General features: G+C 40.4%; 1 long non-coding RNA gene across 2 annotated transcripts in view; it reads right to left on the minus strand.

Moving 5' to 3' along the window:
• The window catches only part of LOC131579336 (uncharacterized), a 60,217-nt gene that overhangs the window by 20,005 nt on the left and 14,919 nt on the right, over nucleotides 1-25,293 (minus strand). The gene's annotated exons all lie outside the window — the stretch shown is intronic.

Consider the following 25,293-nt stretch of genomic DNA (forward strand, 5'->3'; position numbering starts at 1 on the left):
TAATGACAAGTTTAAAATTACCTGTCAGAAATGCATATGGATACATGATCCTGCATCAGTGTTGGGCAGTTTGAGGTCCAAGGTTTTTCCACCCAGCCATTTCTACAATACCTAGGTAAGAGCTTTCTTTCTCCACTGGAAATAAATTCTTAGGTTGAAATACTTCTGATACATCTTCCTTATTGCACATTCATAGGCCAGTTGAACGTGAATGAAACCACTTCCAGCACTAGTGCTTCCAGTTACTTCTGACTTCCCAGAGAGTAGAATCATGTCCCCAGGCTCATGGAATCCCAGCCCACTAACCCCACCTCACTGAGGCTGCTTGAGCCTACACTCTCCTTATACAGAGAATCACCATAAAGAGACCATTTCACCCCTCTTGCACCTCTTTTACATTTGCCTGGATTTATTGATTACATAGCAGAGTTCAGAAAGGAAATATTTCATACTGCTTTGCAGTCTTCTCATGTCATCTTGTAAGTTTCTATGCATATTGGTCTGTCATTATGGAAAACATTTTGTTTTGGGGAGCTCACAACTAATTCTAGCCTCATAATCAAATATGAGTATTTCAGAAGGGAAAGTCTACCAGATTCTCCAGAATACTTTGAAGATTGATTGCAAATAATTTTTTATTATTAAATTAAAATTATTTAATTTAATAATTTAATTTAATTTAATTTTAAATTTAATTATTATTGAAATTATTTAATTTAATTATTTAATTTGTTAATAAACAGTGAATGACTTTATACTGAATGTTGCTGCCAGTTACTTCATTCACTGTGCTCACAGTGAGATTTTTTTTAAAAAGACCTCACAGGAATAATTACATTCTCTCATATTAAAAGGATTTCTTCTTGTTTCTTCTTGTTATGTACACTTACTGCCAGTTCAGGCATTCAGCTTTAAAAACCTTCTTGGTCTGATCCTGCCAATTCTCAACCACTGTCACCCAAACTGTGTGACAACAAAGGCTGCCATTCAGATCTCTAGAATGCTGCCTTTTTTATTAATTGACTGTAATATAAAAGTTACTACTACAGTACTACTGCAGTAGTCCCAGTGTGTATTATGATAGTAACCTTTCTGATATGCAAACAGAAATAAATTTAAATCACAGTCTAAAGGGATTACAGCATCTCGCTATGATCCTCTGGTGAGGATCCAAACACTGTGGCAATTACATCTGTATTCTCACACTCATTTCTACTGTGCTATCTTGGACCAATCTTCAAATCCTCTTCATCCTTCAGTTTTATCATTTGTGAAATGACACTTCATATTTGTGAAAAGCCTTGAAATACTGGGTTTAGAAGACACTAGAAAACCCCGCAGTAAAGACCTTCATTTGTTTGACTGTGCCTTACCTAGGATCTATGTAAGCAGCAGGTCCAGCTTTAAGGGGTCTGATGACAGGGGAACAAAAAAATCAAGACAGTAGGCATGGTAAAAGACTGTGTGAAAAAGATATCTACTGCAGGCTTGCCACCTGGCATTCACTGGGATTTTGTTTAGCTGTCCCAGAGATCTGATAGACTCATGCCCAGGGTAGCTGAACTCAGGGTAGCTGAACTCAGGTTGAGCCCATCCTGTTCATATTCCAACCTGGCCAGCTGTGGGGGAACTGTGGTCTGCAAGCCAGGCAACCATTTCCCAGCTGAGATACCCTGTGTTAGCATGGGCCAGGGCTTTCAGGTAGAAGCCTGGCCATTTCAGTTAGATCAAAGGACCCTTGAGCTGTCTAAAGCAGCACAATCTGGAAATATTAATGGAAACATAGAATCATGGAATATTCTGAGTTGGAAGGGACCCAACAAGGATCATTGTGTCCAACTCTTAGCCCTGTAGAGGACAGCCCCAGGAATTACACCATAGGCCTGTGAGCATTGTCCAAATGCTTCTTGGAGTCTGGCAGGCTGGTTCTGTGACCATTTCCCTGGGGAGCCTGTTCCAGTGCCCAACCTCCCCCTGGGTGAGGACTCTTTTCCTGATATGTAACATAAACTTCCCCTGACACAGTTTCAGGCCACTCCCTTGGGTCCTGTCACTGGTCACTAGAGAGAAGAGATCAGTGCCTGCCCCTAAGCTTCTCCTTGTGAGGAAGTTGTAGACTGCTATGTCTCCCCTCAGTCTCTTCTTCTCCAGGCTGAACAGATCAAGTGACATCATCCACTCCTCATATCTTCAGTATATTCCCCATCTCCAGGCAAGTATGGTTATTGTTAAACCACTCAGTATAATAATTTTGCATCTCACAAAAATACGTCCCTATTTTTCCTTATTCACAAATTCACTTCCCCACAGTCCTAGTTCTTCAGTAAAAGGAGATGTAGGTCTCATGGATTCTCAACAGAGAGGACAAAAATGCATTTTACCTCCCTTTGGATGAGAGGTCAGACTGTTGGAGGGGAGGGCAAAAAGCAGAGGTATGACAAAGACTCAGGGCCCTCATTTCTCATCCTGACATTGGAAGAGGCCCTGAGCTCAACTACTCTGCTCTCTTGCTCATCCTTGCCAGAGACCATAGTGACAAGCCAAGGAGCAAGACCTCCAACAGACTGAGGAAGCTGCAGAGCCTCTTTTATTGTCACTAGACATCTGCCACCCTTGACAAGGCTCAGCTTTGCCTGTGCTGGCACCTGGCCCTGACTGAAGCCCTCTGCAAACAATGCTGTCTCCAACATCCCCCAGCTTTCACTGGAGTGTGGGCCCTGGAGCACTGGCAGCCGTGGCTGTGGGAGTGCAGGAGCTGCTGCTGCTGTCCTTGTGGGCTAAACCTTTGGCTCTGACAGGACTTAATGCCAACTTCATCTGAGAAGGGCTTTAGAAAATCTGTGCAAGCAATTAGGGGATGAACCGCCTCCAAGGAAACTTTCTCCCTAACCCTTATTAGTAGTTAGAGGTTGGCCACAAAGCAAGTAGCTTTACATTCTCAGACTTACAGACACCATTATGATGGACGTCCTGACAGGACCCAATTCAAAACAGATACAGGGCGCTTTGCTCGGTAATGTGGGTGCGCTGGTTTGTGTGAGGTACCAGTGCAGCAACTCTGAACGGGATTGACATGGCTTTATCTTTTCTAAGCACTGGTCTTTAAGAGATTAAAAAAGAAGTTTTTTTAATCTGAAGCCAAAATTTTGACAAGACTTCAAATTGCCCTGAAACCAAATCCAGGCAATCTACAAACATTTGCAAATGAAATCTGTTATGAAAATTTATAAAAATAAATTTATTTTTAAGGGTTTAAACATATTGTTATTGACATTTTGTGCAGCAGTGTAGCAATGCTGTCTAAAAGGATGTGTAATGTACAACGCTGTCAATATTCTATGAGCTGATTCTCATGTTTTATTTTATAAGCGGACAGCTGTGTCCAAGTCAAGGGAGAAGCCCTTTACAGATCGGGAAGCCTTCTGTTTGTACTGTGACACATTTTTTACGGAGTATTTCAACAGAATTTCCATTCCACAGGAAGTTTCAAACTGTTTTCATTCTGAAGGACAGCAATTTGCAAAGTGACAATATTTTCCATGACAGGGAAATCCCAGCTTTTAACTAATTTCTGTCCCAAAGCAAGAAACTGTGTGGGTGACTCCTTCCATCTCACTCCTAGCCCCAGTGCCACCTCCTGCATTACTTACTGTTGCTTTTCAGCACAGGATTTGTGTCTCCAAGGTTAGCAAGTATGATTCCAAGTACAGGATTAGGAAGATTTCATAAAATGAGCAAGCCATATTTTTGGAGGTGTCTCTCTTCAGATCAGAATCACACTCTAAAGCCAAAGTCACAGCCCCAGATTTTATATTCTGTGTAACCAAGCCCTGCATTTTCCAAGTCATAAGAGTTATTATGACCTGGTATTAAAGGGAGTTGGGTCCTGAGCTGTGGAACTATTTCTCAGATCCTTTTATTTGCATGAACAGCTTCATCTATAATCATACTTGCACCATATGCAAACTCTTGTTTGCAATTCACATAAATTATTAATTCACAGTTCAAGCTGCACATTTCCTCTATTAGTCACATTTCTTGGAGGCTTCTCATTACTACAGCATATGGAAGTCTTCTTTCCCTATGATGATGTGCAGTGATTAATTGTGGGAATCAAAAGATATGTAAAAGATATAATTTAGGACCAAACTCAACATAGAAATTTCCCTAGTGCAAACCTTGTCAAACAAGCAGTAGAGTTGCTGAAAGTTTACATTGCTACAAGCTTTTTCAGTGTTTGGAGACAATATATTTTCATCTGGTCCAATACTGAGTAGACAACAGGAGTTTGAGAACTGTGTATAGGCACTAATTGAATAGCTGAGAGGAGCTAATGGCTCAAACGCAGTTGAGGGCCATTAATTGTGGGCAGCCATTAATTCTCAGACAACACCCAGTGTCAGAGTTGTTACTCTTATGAATAGTTGTTTCAAATCTTGTCTATGAATGTTTTTAGGGTTAGATAGTTATAGTCAGCACATATGGGGCATTTCCAGAAAATGAACACTTTGTATGTTGGGCAGATTGCTTATGTCAGCTCTCTCCATGGCTCTCATTTGCTAATACATTTTGAATGATGAATTGTGGCTTATGTTTTTACACACTCCCAGTATTTAAATTACATCTATTGATTTTCAGCAGCTTCTTTGTGTGTGTGTGTGTGTGTGTGTGTGTGTGTGTGTGTGCGCGTGTGCCTACCCACTCACCTTTAGGAGAGTGTATTGCAGAAGAGAAACCCCGTGTTGATACATCTGACATGACTTGTAACAACCAAAGGAAAGAATTTTAGGTAAATCACAAATGAAACTGAAAACCTCCCAGCGTGTCTCAGGTTACCTGAATATACAAGAAAAGGACAAAGGAAGGTAGAGCAAGCAGCTGCCAACAGCCGTATCAGCAAGGTATTTTAAAGGCAGTTGCAAACATGCAAACACATTCCTGTTGGGCACACTGCAGACTGCTCCAAGATGGGTACAGGACTGGTAAAAAAGTGCAAGTTGAAAGAACTATGAGGAGCTCAGGAAAATTATGTTGGCGTCCAATTAAAACGTCACCAATGATGACGTATATAATGCTTTTATGGATTGTATGAAATGAAGATGTAGTTTCAGTTCCATTCTCAGCAAAGGCCTATTTGCATCACCTAAGTCATCATCAGAGAAGATGTTAATATGACTTCCTTGTTGGGGAAGCCAAGACCTAAGGGACTATGGAAAATGAAGCTTCCTTTTCCTATTAGAGTTGTTTGCTTCAAGTTGAGCTGGAAAGATATTGGTAGTGAAACACAAAAAATATTCCTGTCCTACGTATGTCTCCCAGGTGTCTCAGCATGCTTACTTAGCAGCTTTCATGACTGCAATATCCATTTTTAATGCACATTTTAAGAAAAGAAAAATCTATTGGTTTTTGGAATATGACTACTAAAGCCAGCAAGCAGACATATAAAAAAGAAAGCACATGAACAGCTGCAGATGTAACCCAGGCAGCCAAAAGACTAGTGTGAGCTTATTCTTCTAGAACTCAGTCTGTCAGAGGATATCCTCTCCTCTCATAAGAAAGTTAAACTCAAGTTACTGCTAGGAAGACTTAGAAGTCTTACTGAAATCAAGTTTCTGTGAGAACAAACCAATCTCCAATATTATGTTATTAGTAATTTTGCTTTCTCTGAGGGCAGAACATTTTAGAAGCATTAGATTGTTCTGTAGGGCAAACTTTTATCTTCTCCATGTGGAAAACAGAAGGGTCAAGGAAAGAGGTAAGGAAAGAGTTTAATTTTCAGATAAAATTAGATACTTAATTCACCCTTATAAAACACATAGACAACCATGCAAATCTGAGAGTTGTGTATTTCCATGTCAGGGAAACTGCCTCATCTGCAGATGCAGTCATGGATTTTATGCACACCTGTTTGCACAACAGCTCAGATTCTTGATCTGATCACTGCAATGAACTTTTCACAAGCAGGTCCCTGTGCATAGGTGCATTTTTTGATAATGTGGCCTCTATGTCTTTTTCCAGAATAGTTTTATGGTTTCCATGAACTTTGCTCAAAAATGTGCCAGAAGACTTCCAAGTAACAAACATGCTTTTGCAATTTACTGAAACTTTCCCCTTGTGTTCCAGAGAAGCAACCTCCCCATTAGTCACCAGAGAGACACATGAGCCAAGGAGGAAGGAAAGGGAATCAGCTCGTAAAATCAGTCAATTCCCTTCTTTAGTGTCTACACTTAGTCATTAAATAAAAAAAGAAGTGAAATCAAAACTTTTTTTTCCAAATGGGTCATTACTTCAGTGCAGATTGAATAGATGAGGATGATTTGCATCTTGATTTTGATCAGAAATGTTTGTAATCAGTAGCTTTTTTCTGCCCTTCATACCCCAGCGAGGGCTATTGTGCATTTGAGGTACTCTGCATCCTTCCAAAGGAATGCAGTCTCCCAGGTATATCATTTTACACTTCTTTAAATGACCGATGAACTATATTACCCAATAAGCAAGGGGGTTGGAGTATTTTTGCCAGATACTAATTTTATTTAGAAAAAAACTGAGTCATGGCCAAGGCACAAAGTTCATATCTAAATCAAATTCATTTTCCTCTAAAGATAGAATGTGTTGCAGTTTGAGGTTTCCAGCTGACTCTTCTTTAAAATGGACATTTAAATACTTGCAACTGAGCCTGCTTGAGATCTAGGCTTGGTTCAGTTGGAAACTGTTAATGTAGATTTTGCAAGCTGTGTCACATGGAAGGACAAACAAAGGAGATTATAATGTCTCTTTCAGCCTTAAGAATATGGCAGTCAAGCAGAAGTTGAATTTTCAAAGGAAACTGCCAGTTGATGCATGATGAAATGGTAATTCCTGTTCATTTCCCACTACAATGTACACAAAGCCCAGGAGTGACATTCAAACCTTACTTCCTGCAAGACAGTACTGTGCTTAGTAACACTGTGTAGTATGAGTTGAATACTCGTAACCCACAAATTCCCCTGAAATTTTTCAAGAATAGTCAGTGATAGGTAGCAAAACCCAAGCACATGGCTCCTTTCTCCTGACTTTTTCTCTGAAACCTTTCTCCACAAAATCATTTGAAAGATTTTGGCAGGGGCAGGAAGAGGGGGTTAGCTCCTGGATGCTCACAATATTGAACTGTAGAAATCCATAAAATAATCAGTGTTACATTGTCAGAGCACGTACTTTCCATGCATCCTGGCCAGAGAAAATTTTAAAAGGCTTTCTGGTGCCAAAGCAGTTGAATTAAATTTAAAAATAGCTAAATTTAGCCATCCCTCCAGATCTCAGTTTCTGAGTATCATCTGGCTGCAGATGGAGGTGCAGAAGGACTCTCAGTCATGGGTCGAGTTATTGTAAATCAGCTGAGGCCCTGGAAATACCTGGCTGCACACTTTTAGTTTGGCCAAATGCAGGATAGTATGGCTTAGTTTAGCCATCTTTTCCTGCAGGCAAAGCTACATCAAATTTCCTTACATTTTCCGTGGGCTAAAAGCATTCACGCTGGATTTACCACATTTCAGCTGACAGATGGCAACTTATTAAACATCAGTATGCTGATGAATATTTTGAGCCCACAAGATTTCTGAGACTTTGAAAAGAGGTAATTCCTAAAGTATGCTACACAGCTTCCACCTACACTGCTGGCTATATGTTTGCAAATGCTTTGTGGGTATGAGGTACCATATTTGCAAAACCAAGCAGACGTGGCACTTTAGTCCCTCTCTCCTCCCTCCTGCTTTAACAAATTATCATCCTACTGAAACAAGCAAGCTGTTTGGCACAGTTCTAAGTGTGGTTACATAACAAAGCCAAAAAAAGCAGCTCCCACAAATCCAAACCACAGATTAAGTCCAGTTTTAGAAGGTAATACGTACAGTAGTGACAATGAGAATTAATGCCATAAGAAGGAACAACTCTCAGGCTCCATTACTCACAATAATTATGTTAAAGGCTCATATGTAAATATTTCAAAATACAATTAAAAAAATAAATATATATATATGTATATATATAATAGTCAGGATGGCATTTTCCATTTATATCTTTTCCCCACACCTATGAGCTCACTCTGGAGGTCAGCAAACTAGTTTGTACTGGGCATTCTTTCACTAACCTAAAAGCTGTCTCTGGAAGCAGTACTTAACAGCATTTTGCATTCATATACACAAAAAAGCAGTGGAATAAGGGAAAGGAAGAAAGGCCGTAGGCTTCGGAACCAGTATGTCTTGAACTTCTTCTGGAATGGCCAAAAAAGTGCACCCATAGAGTCTTAAGTAGCCTTTGCTGGCCCAGAATACCACTGGGTTCCTTTCTCAGGCACATGTATTTTAGAGACAGATGTACAGCCATGTTCTTCTGCATGTGGGTACTGAGTAACAAGTGTTTGGAGATTTTTAGTAGGTAAAACATTATTTTTCTCACTTCATTTGGGAAATGCTTCTCATTACCTTTTCCAGCAGTCTGAAATGAATCATGAAAGAACTGGCTGGTTGTCAGATAAGCTGAATACATGGGGCTCCTGAAATGTATCCTCAAGTGGAACTTGACAATCACCTAGAGGTTCTTTGCTGTTTACATTTGTTTTGTAATTTTGTGTTATCATTATTAATGAGGCCAAGAATGAAAACTAAAAGCTGTGTGCTTTGTTCATAGGAATTAGAACAAGAATGACATGTCTTTGGCTACACTTGAATGGAACAGTAGTTGAGAATATAATCAGAGAAAAGAACAAGAACTTTCTGAGGCTGTAAACTATGATATACACAGGCTTAATAAAGTGTCACATGTGCCTTGAGAATCTGGCCCTATTATGTGCATTTATTTTTCAGTCCCAGTGGTTGATGTAGGAAAGAAATCTGCAGCTACCATTTTATTAAATACTTGATAGCTCTGGAATTGATTATGAATGACGACAAAGAGAAATGAGTTTCAGACGTTCCAGAAAGAGAGCCATTCAAAACAAAACAAAAAAACCCACTCAACAAATAAAGCAACCCATTTCCCCAACCCTAAAGCTAAATTGTAGTATATGAAGCACAAGACCTGATTCCTTATTATTACACTAGCAGTTGTCTTAGATACGTAGGGAGCTTGAGTGGTAAGGACTAGATGGCCCTATCCAGGACAAGTTCTGATCATTTTTGAGTCGACGCAACTCTTAGTCTCTGAGAACAAATCACAGAATGAACCCATAGAGGGTAGCTGCATAGCTATTTAAAACCAGAATCTTCCATGGACCAGAGACCAATAGTAAAGTAGTATCTGTAAGGTTTTCACTGAAAGTGGTCAAACAGAGAAAGCACACTGGCTGAACAAGGTCCACGCCCTACAGATCTTATGCACAGGACTGAACACTTTGGAATTTCTGATGGGAGTGAAACCAACATACCACTTTTCTGGTTTGATTAGGATGCTACCAAGCCAAAGTTTAATCACTGCTTCCTCAGTGCTTTGGAATTTTCTCACCAAACAGGTCTGCTTCGGCAAAGAATCTCGTCACTGAAAAGTTCACTCATGAACAGAGTACAAATAATGCCTTAACCAGTAGCCCAATGACTTGATGTTAATTGTCATCAACATGTAAATTCCCACCTGCATACACTGATAGGAAATTCACCATAGTTCAGAGGTAGCTCAAGACCAATGAATCAGACAGACAGAAATCACTCTTTTAAAAGTGTTACACAGTTAAAACCAGAATCAGAAGTTCACTACACAAAACAGCTCATCAAGCCAGGCAGTTTAATTACAGTGTTAGACTGAAGCCCCGAAACCTGTGAAGAATCATCAAGATACAGGACTGGTAAGATCAAGTAAATCCACATAGGGAATTTATTCTTCATCTTTCAACAGATACCATTATCTGTTTCATTCCACCTCATATCCTCATGGCAAAGCTTAAAAAAAGCGCTAAAAAATTAGACCCATAAAATATGAATCAGTTTTGTGGCTTTCTGTATTGGTAACAATGCAGAAGGTTTGCCTGCCAAAGATGAAAATAGTGCCTCAGTCAGAGAGATTCACCTATCAAGCTCCTTGAAAAGTAAGTAGTTTTTCCACTTCTCAGGAAGGAAACATTATCCTTGTAGATGTCTGCAATTGCCATCTCATTTCTGGGCAAAATGATTAAAAACACAGTAATCAGAAAATGCCAGCAGCATACAAGTGCCAGCTTTCTGGAGGCCTCACAGTCAGGGTTCACATCAGGACACAGAATGGAGACTGTCTATTTTGCCTCTCTGGCCATCACTAATGTAGAAAAAACCCTGATACTCCCGTATAGAGCAATATGTAGGAGTGCAACAAGCCATGAAAATGCTGGATTCAGAAAGAGGTGACCCTGCTTGCGGTACCTGCAATGTCTTGTTTAAAGCAGAGCTCAGAATGGTATGTAATTGTACCTTCTGTCCAGGCCTTCATCTGCAAGGTCACACATATCCTTTTTGTTAATCTCTGGTGGATACTCCAAGGTGACAGAGGCATTGCTGATGACATTGCAAAGACACTCATTCTCAACAGTTACAGCTATTACTATTCTTGAAAAGACAAAACACCAACAGGAATTCAGCTCTTTGGTAAAGTGTGGATGACTGGCTCAAGCTGAACTCCAACAAGTCAGACTTGGTGAGACTGGGAAAAATGCTTTAAGGGCCTGAAAATACTCCTGAGACTTTAAGAGCTATCACAGCCATACAGTACAATAGGGTACTGACTGATGTCCTCATAGGTGTGGATGGCTGGAAAGCATCTCTTCCCTCCTTTAGTCTGCTGGAAAACTTGTTCCTTACCTGCTTAGTGAAGATCAACTCATACCTTGGTCAGATCAAAAATCAGGCAGCTCCATTTGCTGTAGCAAAATAAATACAATGTTTAGGCCCTGACACACTTCCTCTGTCCTCTTTCTCATGGACTCAGAACCCTGTGTCAGGATGTCCTTCCAAAAGCTGTGGAAACTGGTTTGAAAACTGGAAGCTGGTTTGAAAACTTTTTCCTAATTTCTAAAGCAGATGATGGACTGTACTCCAGAAACTAAAAGTAATTCTGACCAACAAGCCTCTGCAGCTGCTTTATCCTCTTGGCCAATGCAATCAATGCATTAAAACCTTCCTCCCCATCATGGATCTTGTCTTAAATAAAACCCAAATGAATTTCCAGCCCTGCAAAGAAGCACCCTGAGCACTTACGGTTTTCTAATGAGTATAGCAATCTACCATGACATTTTCTAGGCACTTTGATAATGTTTAGAGATAGCATTTGCACATCATGGTAATAGACAGTGATACTGATCCCATAAATAGCCAAGCTCAGTATTGAAGAGGAATAAAAACAGGAATGTAGGCAGTCAGGCAAAAGAGTCATGCTAACAAGAACAGCAGAATAAACATGGGGGAAGCTGAAGGAAAAGGAAAGCTTTTTTTACTCTTGTGGAAAGAAGGTGGTCGGGAACAGAAAGGCAGAAGAACAAGCTTATGAGGATGGGTTTCTCAGCTGAGTGTCCTAAATACTGCTCAATTTTGTGGCAGATATAATGAAATTTAATGTTTCCACTAGGAAACTTGGATAGTTCGTATCACTTTTAACATGGACCATCCTAACAATAAAAATAGAAGAGCAACAGCCTGTGTATCTGCGGCAGAGTTTCTGCCATTCTGGTAATTCAGAATGGCTGGAATGGGTCTTGAATGTGTGTCCATGATTTAACAGACTGGAATCTAAACTGACCTTTCCCCTTTTCCTTCTATTTTTTTAAACAGTCCCCCAGCAATTCTCAAGAGGTACTCCTCTTGCACTGTGTACGAATCACCATTTCTGTGCTCCTAAGAATTAAGCACTGACTTCACTGCATGGAAAGTCTTTTAAAAAAATGTGGAGGTGTGTGTGGGGGAAGTAATTTCAAGTGATATTCCAAGCCCCTCCTCCCTGGCTCCAAAGAGTAATTACTTATCTGGAAAAAGAAACAACTCTGTTATTTCATTGTGGCTTAGGACCTCAGGCCTGGTCTCATGTTTCAGATTCATGCTTTCTGTGCCTTTTGGAGATTCAGAATAGCAAAAAAGCCACCCTTCTGAGAGAGTTGCATCCTATAGATTCAAGGCCTTGTGAAGATATGTATGACTTGCTGCCCCTTTCCTATTTTCCTGCATCCAGTCAACTGAAAAATCTGGTGTTATGATACCTTATGATCCTATCTAATTTTAGTGGTAGTGGTATGGCTGGCTAGAATCCCAGACCTTTAAAACAGGGGCCAAAATTCTTTCTTCAGCATATTATTTCATGTATCAATTAGCAACTCATAAGTATTTCAGTTATGGTTCTACCATTTCTTATATTCCAGTGTGGTGGTCCAAGAATATGGATACACCAGGGCAATGGTGAGATGCCCCACAAGGAGAACTTCAACATCACCCATCATTCTGAGAAACAAAATAAAGCAAGGCAACACTTTACAGAAAAAAGATGGCCTGAGATCAAAAATTGGAACAGGAGAAAAATTCTCAAATTGTGAGAATAAATTGAAGAATAAAAATTTCCAAAACTAACATGATCAAGAAATTATCTGCAGCTAAGGAAAAAAAAATATTATAACAGTGACTCAGTAACTTGTCTTTTCAATATAATAATGAATCAAAATTAAATAAACTATGAACTCTGTAAATACTTGTATCTTCATTTCCACATGTTAAAAGAATTATGGAAAGAAATGGATATAAGTTAAATAGAATTCTATAAACTGTTAGCTCCTTTATTTGTATATTCTTGAAATGGTTTAATATAGGAATTGCCAGACTCATTTAGAAACAAGGTCCATTTAGGCCAGAATACTTCCATTTATGTGTCCAGCAGGAAAGATTTCAGCAGAGGGCACAAGAAGCCACACAGAAAAAAAAAATAAAAAAAAATAAATTCAAATGTGGTATAATTTTAGCCTCAGTTTCCATCCCAGCTCTCCATATACTCTCTTCTTCATCACTTAATAAAATATGTGTGTCCTTTTCAAAAGTCTGAGTGCTCTTCAATATACCAACAATAAGAATCCATACTGCTATAAATTTTTTCAGCAAAAGACAATTTATTAAAGAAAGCATGAGAAGACTGAATTCCCAAAGCTCTGAGTAGGACATCACCTATAAATCCCACATACAGCTGCCAGCAGTAACAGATCGTAGCAAATAGACTGTGCAACATCAGATCCCACTGTCTGCCCTCTGCTGAGAATATTACAGACCAGGTGATTGTCTCTGTGAAGTCTGGCAATGCTTTCAATAGTGCAAAAGCAGACACAGACACACCTCAGGTCTACCATATGTGTAGAACAAATACCTGGTTGATTCTGAAAAGTTCAAAGCTCTTAAAAATTCTGGCAATGTACATTTCACTTCTGCTTTACTAAGGTAAGCCAGCAAAGTGCAAAAGTGACATCTCACTACTTCAAATAATTCTTTCCTATTTCAATAACTCAGATAATTCAAAATGTTTCACTGATCTCCAACAGGCTGCCTAGAGACAATCATGAAGACTCCTACAAAACTTTGCATATTGTCACAACCTAAGATACCCTGAGGTAAAAACTCTTAGTTCTTAGTCTCTTAGTTCTTTAACTTTGAAAAGTAAATCAATCTCAAAAAAAAATCCAAATTATCATTCTCTTTTCCTTATGAAAAGATAACTCACCCACAGCAACAACAGGACTAGTTCACCACATAAGTAAATAAACAATTCCTCATTCTTTTTGATGCCTCACATCTGAGTTACTCTTTCAACCCCCCAAAACAATTCAGCCCTATCTAATGACAGTCATAAGAGAAAGTCAAAAGCTGCTTGGCAGGTGAGCTTTATTTTTTCCTTCCATAGGTGCACAAGGGTCTTCTTGTTCTTAGAATGATGACACCAGTGCCACCAAAGTGGCATCATCCCTTTCTCCTATGTGTTACTGAGTCTCAACAGGTACTGCATAAAAACTTGCTTCAATCACAGCTATCTTGCAAGAAATTCAACTTCTGTCAACACTAAAGATTTAGCCTTTGTTTAGTGGAATATGCTACCTTTAGTCTACCTCCAGAAAATGATGGGACTTTGTTCTTAGATTTTCTGAAATCTTCTGGGACCCACCATAAATTGCAGTTTCAGGGAGCTGTTTGAAGGATTGTGAACCAGGCTCTTAAAGAATAATGCAATATAGTGACAAAGTGACCTAGGCAGGGACAAAAATTACAGGGACAACCGAATAAAGATGGCTCTTGTTCCTTGTCTGATAGTATGAGTTCGTATCTCTAGCTGAAGCCACAATAGTTAAGTGGTTTCTTCTTCAACACAAATAAGTTCACTTAAGTAAGAAAATTATCCCAGAAAAAAATTACTTCCTTTCTTGAAGCCATGAGAGATTCCAGTCCCATGCCCTTGCAAGCTAAGAAACACAAATCCTTAGAACAAATAAAACAAGTGACATCAAGTTACATAATTCTTTAATAAAACACTTAAATGTATCTGAGATTCTTAGGGAGAGTTTTCTAGTAGATTGGTCAGTTAACTATGTGTTTGGACTCAACACCTTTTGCTTCACATTTTCTCTGCTTTCCACCACGTGACGGCAAAATAATTTTTATTCAAGATCACTGAAACTGGAGACTATTTCTACTGCTGCGTGTGAAAAAGAAGGAAATATATCCTGAACTTCAGTTTCTGAATGATGGGGCAACAATTCAAAATCTTCCCATTTCAGTCCTGAATGCCTAAATTGTTTCATGGGCATTTTGGCTGACATAGGTGAATGAAATAATCTGAGGAATACAAGAGTGAAGCCTTCTAACACCAGCCCAACATTACTGCCAGTAAAATGTCTGGATCTTCAAAACTGAGGTTCATCCAAAAGAAGTTTAGTGATTGAGATAAACTATCTCTTGAATCTTTTCACAGAAATGTTTAAAACAAAAGCCAACAAAAGATTTCAAGTTGAATTTCATTTGGGTTTTTGCTCATTTCATCCTGCTATAGAATTTAAGAAATTTAGTAGAGTTATGGGGATGTTTCTTCCTTTACTTTTTTCATGTCTATTGTTTAACTTACTCAACAAACTTCCTTCCAATTGGGAAACCTAGGGCGCAACAAAACATCATGACTGTGGTGCTCTTGACAGCCATGAAGTTATAGAACAGGAAATTAGCTCTTTGTATATGATGATAACTGGACATTATAAAATCTCATGGTACACTTTCTTAAAAAAAGGAAAGAAATAAGAATACAAAACCAAATATTTTCCCCTTATTTTTATATGAAAATTCATTTAATGTCAAGTCCCATGATGGAATTGCAACAGGCCTTTAAGATTTAGTTTTAATTAGCTATTTTTTTACCTGCTGTATTCACTGCTTTCAGATCTAATGTGCATGAATTCTTCTTGCACAGCACTTGCAAGAACTTGAACTGAAGTTCAAATGGCTGAAGACATTTGAGGATCAGGACAGATTTTACATTTTAAAAGTGAAGTGGAAGCAGCTAGGACAGTGCAATCTACCAGACCACCAGGGCCCAAAGATTTCCAGTGTGTTGGGGTAATTCCCAGATTAATTTCCTAACAATTACTTTGTCTCATATTTGTGTCATTTTTATTTCTGTCATCTGCATGTCCCTCTCCTTTTTGCTCCCTTTTCTTTACCTCTTTGGTCTCAGATGGGCGTTCCTCACATTTTATCAGTGAAATGCCTTCGATACAAGTAACTTTACTGGTGCCAGCATTAGTTAATTGTATTTTAAACATCTACAGAAAAATAATATTAACAGTATCTCCCTTTGTGACTATTGTGAAATAAAAAGTATTTCTCCAGAGCAACACAGCCCAAGGTCTCGTACTATTGCTTTTTCATATTGATCAAAATTCCTTGCTGCAGGAATTCTACCTAAAAATTTATTAATCCCTTGCTTCATTCTTCTTATTTCTCTCCAAAAAAGGAAACAACCTATTTCAAGAGACCAAAGATTCCTCACTGCCCAGGAGTCATGACAAATTCAGCCCTGGGGAGGAGCAGTGGCTCTACGTTAGCCAAAGTATACACTGAAATGCTGTTCTGGCATTTACAGTTTCCAAAGAAGTGTCATATGACAAAGATGTCACTTGGTACTTGATCGTTTAATCAAACCCTCAGGGATAGAAGACATTAATTATCTCGTAGTACAAAAACATTATTCCCTTCCCAAAGTGACATCATTTCAGTATGACAAATGCATCACCCTTTCACTTTTCTGACTGGAAAGCTAACACCAAATAGTTCATCAGCAGTATCATTTCATCTTTAACAGCATTGTTTCTTGGGTGAAAAATATTGCAGAAATGAAGAATACTGCCATGAGCACAGAGGTGAAAGTCAGGCCTCTGAAACAGATTGAGGCCTCTCCCATCCTGCCATCTTTTCCTTAGCAGTTGTTCTTATTCTCAGGTCCTACTTACCTAACCATGGCGTTAGGATCCTTTTACCTGTCTACAGATGTTTAGCTCTATGTGAGATCACTTTTCACATACTGGGTGCTTGACATTCTCCTTGGTTTTCCATTTAAATGTGCTCTGCTGAGGGGCAAACTCAGTCTGGGTTTGCAGGGAGATCTCAATTCAAATTACAACAAGCATTTTGATATATCCAGAAGGCTGGGCTGATGCTGAGGATTTGCACTCACCTTTAACAAATGGCTCTGTTTGCTGCCTAGCCAGATGATAATTTTGTCTGGCTGCACCCAAGGGACATCAGCATTCCTGAGGCATCTCTAGCTGTCCAGGAACACAGCCAGACTCCAGCAGTCACCCTCTTCTGGCAGAAGCATTACAATCCAGTATTCAATTAAATTCCAGGTTTATAACCCAGAGAAGGCCCTCGGGGAGGCCTGAGTATGGAGCAGGCAGGTGTGTCGGTCCCCAGGCCCACAGCCAGACAGCAGCTGCCAGCGGGACCCCTGCACAGGCTGGAGCTGGAGAGCCAAAGCGGCCCTGAGGGCATTGCCACCCCCAGGGCTCCCACATTTCACCCTGTCCAGGACCCCATTTCATTATCCCCTGGGGTCACTGGTCTCTGCCCCAGCAGCACCACAGCAGGACCAGTCTCCAGCTCCCCCCAGCCCTGCCAAGCCACAGGCACCATGTCCTGGTCCAGCCTCAGCCTGTCCCTGGGAGTGCCTGGTGCCCAGGGCTGGTGCCCCCCAGGCCGCCTGCTCCTGGCAGAGGCAGTGAGACAGAGCCTGGCTGCCGGGCTCTCCAGCAGTAAGCAACACTACCATCAGCACTGTCCAAAAGGGGGGCTCCTGCCAGCAGCCCGTCAGGCAACAAAAGCATCCTGGCACCATTTTAGGGGAGGAAAACAGAAAGAGTTCTTGGAGCTGCGGTAAAGCGCCGACAGCTACCAGCATGGCTTTCATTTATTTCTGAGAATGTCCTTACATGCAGCCATTACTATGCAAGGGGTACATTTCATTGCAAACAGCTCAGTTTTTCTTTTAGCTGGAAACTTCTTGGATATTTCAGAGGGTCTGGTTAACTAGGATTTGCTGAAAATGGCCATTCTAGTGGTTATGGTCCATGGTGCCTGGGCCAGCACCCCTGCATGAAATCAGCAGATGTCATCCCTGTAGAAACCCTGCAGCAAAGTTTCAGTTTGGGAATAACCCTTCTTGGGATGACTGTCCCCTTGAGACATAGCGAGAGAATGTCTGACTCCCAAAAGCAACAAAAAGCTGTCACATGTGATCCTCTGGAAAGCTGTGCCCTTAACAAGCACACAGGCATTTAAACAAGGTGCAAGATTGGGCTTGGACAGTATTTGCACAGAGCAAGCAAGAGACACAGCACTCACTCCCAAGGAACGCTACAGCTTCTGGCTGCACTGTGCAGACCCTGCATGATTCCTCAGTAGCATGCTTGGGCAGAAGAAACAAAGCACAAGGCACAACAGACTCTCAGTCATAAAGCTTAACAAGGGGTGAATGAAAGCAGGGTGAAAAGATGGATTTTTGTCTTGATGTACAAACACAGAGGTTTCCTCCTTTCATATGGAAGTGAGAGCTTGGTCATGCATGGTCAAATATTGTCATGGAGTTTCATATCCCCCACATTCACCCACTCATACAAGCTTGTTTTATACCACAGACCTGTGATGCTCTCTGGCACATTGACTTTTCTTCACATAGCTGGCAGACATCATAATGGCATAATGGGTACTTTCACAGTGGTTTAGTCCCCTACTTTTTTGAGTGATAGTAGAGAGAAGAAAGGGCAAATACCATGAATCAGAGTCTTCAGCAATTCTGCTTTGCATGTAAGTTTGGACAAGTTAGAAAAGGATTTCCTCTCCTACACTGTGCCATTTTCTCCATTCTCAGATTCATATCTGTAGGTTTGTCCCAAGCTGCAATCCTATGATCTCACAACCTGCAGTTTTACCTTCGCTTGTGTGTTACTGTTCAGTTCTGCATATACTACCTTGTTTGCTCCACCTGCCTACATGACATTTAGCTCCACTGATCTCCTAACTCAAGCCCATGCCATCTGGGCATAAATAGGCTGCACATCAGCACTCGTCTGTCTAGGAAGCCACCACACTGACTCACAGGATTTATTATAAGGTCCATTGCAGACAGATGTTTCAGCACTCAGGGCCAACTGGAAGCTACGTGGCCCTTTCAGAGAAGTGTTAAGCCACAGCTGCAAGTTTATGAGTTGGTCTTTGCAACCTGCTAATTACAGGCACAGCTGAGAGCACATACAGAAGAAGCTCCCATGTGCTAGTGAGTAACCACACAGCTATAGATACAGTAAAAGGAAGTAACAATAAAAAAAGCAACATACAAAAATTTGCTGGAATGAATATCCCTGGTATGTTTCACTTTGATGAAGTTCAAAGATGGGAAATTCAACATTATGAAATCCAGCAATGACGAAATAAACATGTTATTTCCTCATTGCTGTGATAAGGTTATTAATCATGGAAGACTGAAGGTCCTGTTTAAAATGAACAGGTTAAGGTAATAAAGACTATCAGTGGAAAGTGAAACATCACAAAAAAGCTGGGTTATCAAAATAACTGATTTTTCAGTGACAGCTTGATCTGCATTACTGGGGGAGAAAAGTGTTTTTTGACAAGTAGCACCTGTAGATCAAAGCAGACCACAGTTTATCCTCTCTTTTATTAGATTAAATCCGACTATGTGTACCAAGCCTCAGGTATGGAGAAAAAATCCAGTTTCAGAGGATACCAGCCAAAGTATCCCCTGAGCCTTTGGAGCCTTCCTATTCTGTCATGCTCAGATCTCAAAGCTTCATTGGTGGTTCATCTAATGCCTTCTTTCTCCTCATGCTTCCCAGCATTTGGTACTGTCATTAGTGATTCGGATATGTTTAATGTTCAGGTGATTTAAATTACTCCTTCATGGCTGATAGCCACCTCCTTCCCACCCTCAGCTAAGATGTAATACCTCTCAACAGATGAAAAGCATGAATATCTTGTCTGGACTATGATTTACTTACACCCCCCAGAGATGTTTTAGGGTGAGGTATTTTACTTTATCTTGAAGTTAAACAGGAGCAGGATTTTAGACACAGACTTACTTCGTTCTGTCTTAGGGAAGAGAGGGATAGAATAACATAGGATTAACATGTGCATTATCTTACTTGTGCTTGGCACAGACATAAGTTTTTACTATTCTTAAACTGTTCGGGTCCCTCATCACATGGAAGAGGAAGTACAGTCTGCTCTCTGTGATTCCTTCCATGTCCTGACTACCTTGTAGCTTCAAGGCTGGTGCTTTAAATCTTTAACTTCTTTTCTTCTAATTTTCCTCCCCAGAGTCTCTTTCCTCTTTCAGGCTTACCTGTAAAGCATATCAAGAAGTGGTGGTAATACCACAAGTCTCAATACTTGAATTACTAGCCAGGCATCAGCAAGTATCTGCCTACACACAACTAGATATCTGCAGGAAGGAAGGGGTGAAACCACTTTAGATTGAAATCACAACCTGCCTGGCTGTAGCTGACTGTGTGTTGTAAGCAAAAATGCAAACATATAACTTGCCAAAAAAGTCTCTGTCTTACCACTTAATTGTACATGGCAACTAAGGGAGCCCAAACACTAAAAATCACTTTAATATAGGAAGTCTCTTACGGGATGAGGGACCTATAATACAGTGTACCATCTTTGTATTTTCCTATGCACTTGAAGGATATGCATCTGGAATGGTTACATATTTTCACTGTATAAAAACTAATTGTATATTTGCTAGGCAATAGAAGTCAAACTAATTCAGTGTCCTGCATCAAAAGCATACAAAATGTCAAATTACATATTTAACACTAGCCCATAGAACACAGTTTCTGACAGGTCTTGATCCAGCCTCCTCTCTCAGCTTCCAGTAAAATCCACAGTCTCATGCAGCCTTGGATTAGACTTGAAGAACTGCACACAGCAAAACAGTGTGTGTGGGGAAAGGGCAGGAGAGCTGCAGCCAGCACACCGGACTGTGTTGTCTGACAGCTTTCCAGGCACAATGCTGAAATGCCCTGAAGGTGTTATAAAGTGATACCATGTAAGTAAGGCCACTAAATGGGTTTGATTTTTCTGACAGTCTCAGTTCTCCACAGCTAGAGGGAGAGAAACAAAGTGGCATATGGAACAGATCTCTAGGCACAATCCAGTTTACTCACCTTATTATTTCTTCTGTTTTTTGTTTCTTTAACACAGGCTTGGAAATTTATATTATTTCTTTCTTCGTTATCATAGCTGAAGATTTACATTCTTCTTCAATGTGGTCATTTGTCATAGATATATTTTGGGTTCCTATCATCTAAAAAGCAAAAAAACCACCAAAAAACCACCAACAAAAAACCAACAAATCCCATATCATAAGCATAGTTCAGTCCCTCCCAGGGTAAAGCAGTCTCACAGGGCAAGTGATTGCATGGGGAGGACTCTGATGTGCAGACCCCATCTGCGCGTGCAGCACTGGGCCAGCAGCGTGCTGAGCCGTGGCTCCACTCCACTGAGACACTTTCCACGTTTATTGTTCTTGATTAGAAAAACATCCCAAATTGTAGAATTGACATTTAAGACTGAATAAAGTTCCAGTTTGGTTTTATCAGGGCAAACTTCGAAATAGATCATCTATTAGCCTTTGTTACTGTATTTCTTTTACGAGTGTGAGTAGGAAGAACATTAAGGAAGGCTATAAATCAAATGCATACTTCTGGTGAGTGCAGGAAATCCTTTATGTTTCATAGAAATAGAAATAAATGTGGATCTATTCATATTGTCTCCATTTTAAACATCATCTGAGCTAGTATTTCTAGAAGCAAAATTATCAGAAGAAAACAAAGGAAAAAAATCCCCCCAAAAATACAGTGGTGCCTAAAGCACTAATTAAAGGCCATTGCTTCCTATGCATATAAGACAGAACAGACAAAAAAACCACAATATTTTTGGTTTTTTTGGTTTTCTGGGGGGCTGGGGGATAAAAGAAACATCATTGTGCTAAGATGAAGACAATTCTCTTAACACTGATAGCGTGCCAGCATGTCCACTGGAAAATAATCTGCCCTTAGTGACTAATTCCCAACAGAAAACTTGGCTACTTGCCAAAATGTACATATCCCTTCATGTATGCAGGAAATCATTTTCAGCAAACCCAGAGCTGGCCTAGCAGGATGGGAGATCCTGAGCAAGGCCTCACTGATATATTCTATTGGAATTATGGGTTAAAAGACACTCACAGCAGCATGTAGTGGATGACACCAGCAAAAATTTAAATATGCAGCATAATGGCAAAGCAATTTATAAGAGCAATTGCTAACAGTTGCACAATGAAGAAGTGTTTTAAAATTCCTGTGCTCTTTAACTATAATGCAGAGAGACGCTGTGAAGGGAAAGGGGGGGAAAGCCTGGCATGGAAGGGACATTCCTTCAGTTCCTCTCAAAAGTCTGAAAAAACCTCTGGATAGGAAAATACCACTGAGCAGCCAATTCTTTCCACATTTGGCCAAGCCCAATGCCCAAAATACACAGAACACTACTTCACTTTGAAAGGATTGCAATACTCCTATCTGAGTCATCTGAAAGCAAATAAAATGAGACCTAAACAAATAAACCTAATTGTGCATGGAAACAAATCCAGCTCTCCAGCTTGGCCACGGCTTTGTTTTTGTTAGTTTAAAGCCTACATATGCAGTTTTAGTGGCATCAGGAGTTATACAAATATTGACAACAAATTGCCAAATGTTGTTTTTTTCCCTTCAGTGCACAGTGTAAAGAAGCTGGGGTAATGCTTCTAGGAACCTTCCTCAGTGCACTGAACCAAATCACAGCTTGATGGGATCCACTCCAGCCCCTTCTCTGAAGAGTAGACACTAATGAGATTGAGGTTGTTGATTGTTATTGTCAGAGACTTTTTTTTTTTTTTCACTCATGAACTCTGCTGAACACAAATCCAGGCTTTCGAAACGTAGCTCAAATGTTTGCACCATAGCCAGGGCATTGTCACATGCTCTGTCCTCCACCCTGTGATTTGTTGCTAGTTTGTGTCATCCTTAACCTGCTTCTGGTGGTTTGGCCAGGAGAGAAACAAATAATGATGACAGCTGAGAAAACCAAGCTGCTCTCTGACATCCTTCTTTTAAAATGCTACTTGCTGGCTGTGGAGAAGGGGCAGTCACCTTGAGATAGCAATCACTCATGAAATCCTGCTGTCATCTGTCAAAGGTATATTTCCATCAAGTTGGTCTGAATCCTTAGTAGCTTGCTAGGAAAAATGAGAATATGTCAAATCTTGATCTGTCACAAGCCAAAGTTAGAAAAAAGGTATTTACATTTGACTTTAAAATGAAGCCCAGACTTTCCTCTCATAGAGAGCCAATATATTAACACATTTTCTTCCTCTTTGCTTCACGTTCACAAGACACCTACAACTTTTATTAGTCTATCTGGCTGGACAACAAGGTTTTCATTTCGCAAAACCATAAATTTTTAGTACCAGCAAAAAAGAAAAAAAGGAATTTTAGAACTGGATAAAGACTCTGAGAGTTTTCACACAAAGAAGCCACAGAAATCAGACTCATTCATCCTCCTCAAAAGTCTGACAGTTAAGACGCTTATCTACAGTACTGGAGAAATTAATTGATATTTCTGTTTCTTCTTATTCATCCAGAGAACTTACAACTGTGTCTTGTACATCTCAGTGATCACCTAATGATCAGGTCACTGAACACCCTACAATATAGGTCTCTTTCTCTCCTTTTTATCAGAAATTGCATTCTCCAAAGAGTTGCATCACAAGTACTGAATTTCCATGCAAAGTTTTAGGGCTTGGTGTTAAGATCCCCAGCAAAAAAAAGTTCTTTACTAATTGTAAACCTCGTAGCTTTGCCTGTTATACTATCCACTCTTCAGCTATTAGTGTTACCTGCTCACTATATGCAGGAAGACCTCAGCATATTCAGGAAGCCACATGCAGAAGCATCTGCGAAGGTTTTCTGTACTGCATTGCTTACCACAGTGTAAGCACCCCCGAGCACTTGCACAGTAAAGGGTGGATCCCTAAATCAGTGAAAGGGATAGTGGAAAGGCATGAGAAATTGGGGGGTTGTGAGAAAGTGAAGGAAAAAGGATCCTCTCTATTTCACTAACTCTGGACCTTCATAAAAAAACAACACAATGCTTAGGACTGTTCGTGCTACAAGCAAACACTGAAATATGACAAGGCATCAAGGGATGTTGTGTTATATGATATTCAGGCAGCTGCTGAGATGGCAGCTTCAATCCACCAACTGCTGCAATGAAACAAATCTGAAATGTAAAAGCTAGATTTCCACCAAAATATTTCATTAATATTACATGCATCTAAGTCAGGGAACTCAGACTACTAATCCCCACAGCTACCCTAAATCAGCCCTGAAGGACAAAGTAACAGTGCAGCTGCACAGACGGGGGCTCAGAAGGTATTCTAGGTTTCAGTTTCCTGACTGAAGTATGCAAAATTTCTCTATTGATGTTTTGTTGGCGTATTTTCTTTGAAATTTGTTGAAGGGGGAAAATACACATTATTTTTCAGAGGAATCTAAGTATGAAATGACTGTATACCAATATATGAAGATAGCCAGATATAGCCAAACTTGTGTGAACACCTACGGGTGGAAAGTTTCACCCTGAGGAACAGACCTCAGAAATATGTTTTAGGTCAGAGAAGGAGAAGAGAGCTGAATCTTCTGTCCTTGACTGAAATTGAGAACCAAGGAGCTTCCACAGCATATGCCACTCTTGAAACTTGGCCTGCACTTGTAACAACTTGTTGCTCAGAAGCCCCACGGCCAGTCTATCAGCACAGGGTCAGTTGGCATAAGCACTCACAGCAACAGAGCCTTCCTTGCTTACTCAGCTAAAATACCCTGCAGGCCCCCCAGCATGGGGGATGAGGCTGACCTACCCCCAAAAGTCACCCACCGAAGCAGGAGAAAGACATACCTCCAAGTGAAAGAGGAGAGGAAGCAGGTGAGAAGGTTTTGTCTGATTTAGCAAAACACCTTCTTTTCATGGAGATGTCCATTCAAATCACTTTCAAATTTCCCTGGATTAAAGCAACAGGGAATAAGTAGAAAGGAAAGCAGTATCTGAAGCTGTCCATAAAACAGGATACATGTGGGTAACAGATCAGCGGATGTAAAGGGCACCTCACCAGCCCGCTCTCTCCTCACATCTCTTTTTGCACACACCCACTCTTCCTTGGGCTGGGCACCTGCTTGTCCACTGAGGCAAGTCAATTAAAACCAAATTAAACTATAATTATCACAGATAGGAAGGAGACTCTCACAGCTACTACTTCCATCTGGAACTGCACAGGGGCACTGAGTGTTGTCCCTTCTGGCCCTCCCTCCCTCCGGCTCCTGCATCCTCCAAGTCCCACAATGAGGGGATGTCAGTCTCCCACCACAGAACACAAACTGCCCACGGGCATGACAAGGCAACTGTCATTTTCTACCCTGGCTGCCACTGTGGGTGGTCATGTTGGTGTCTGCCTGCATTTGCACGGTACTGGATGCCGTGGAGTGTACAAACTGTCCCATATGGCATTTGAAAGGAGAGAGCCATGCTAGCAGTGCATTACAAAGCTGCATTTATGTTACCACATAGACCCCTAGTCTGTATTTGTCTTCGCATGCCTATTAGAAGAATAAATGAGAAAAATCCTATTTCTCAGTTCATGAAAGTACAGTAAGGTGGCTGCTAGCAAGACTATGAGCTTTATCTTGGGGCTTCTACCTGTCAT

The sequence above is a fragment of the Poecile atricapillus genome, chromosome 4 (genome assembly GCF_030490865.1).
Source record: "Poecile atricapillus isolate bPoeAtr1 chromosome 4, bPoeAtr1.hap1, whole genome shotgun sequence".
Classification (NCBI taxonomy): Eukaryota; Metazoa; Chordata; class Aves; order Passeriformes; family Paridae; genus Poecile; species Poecile atricapillus.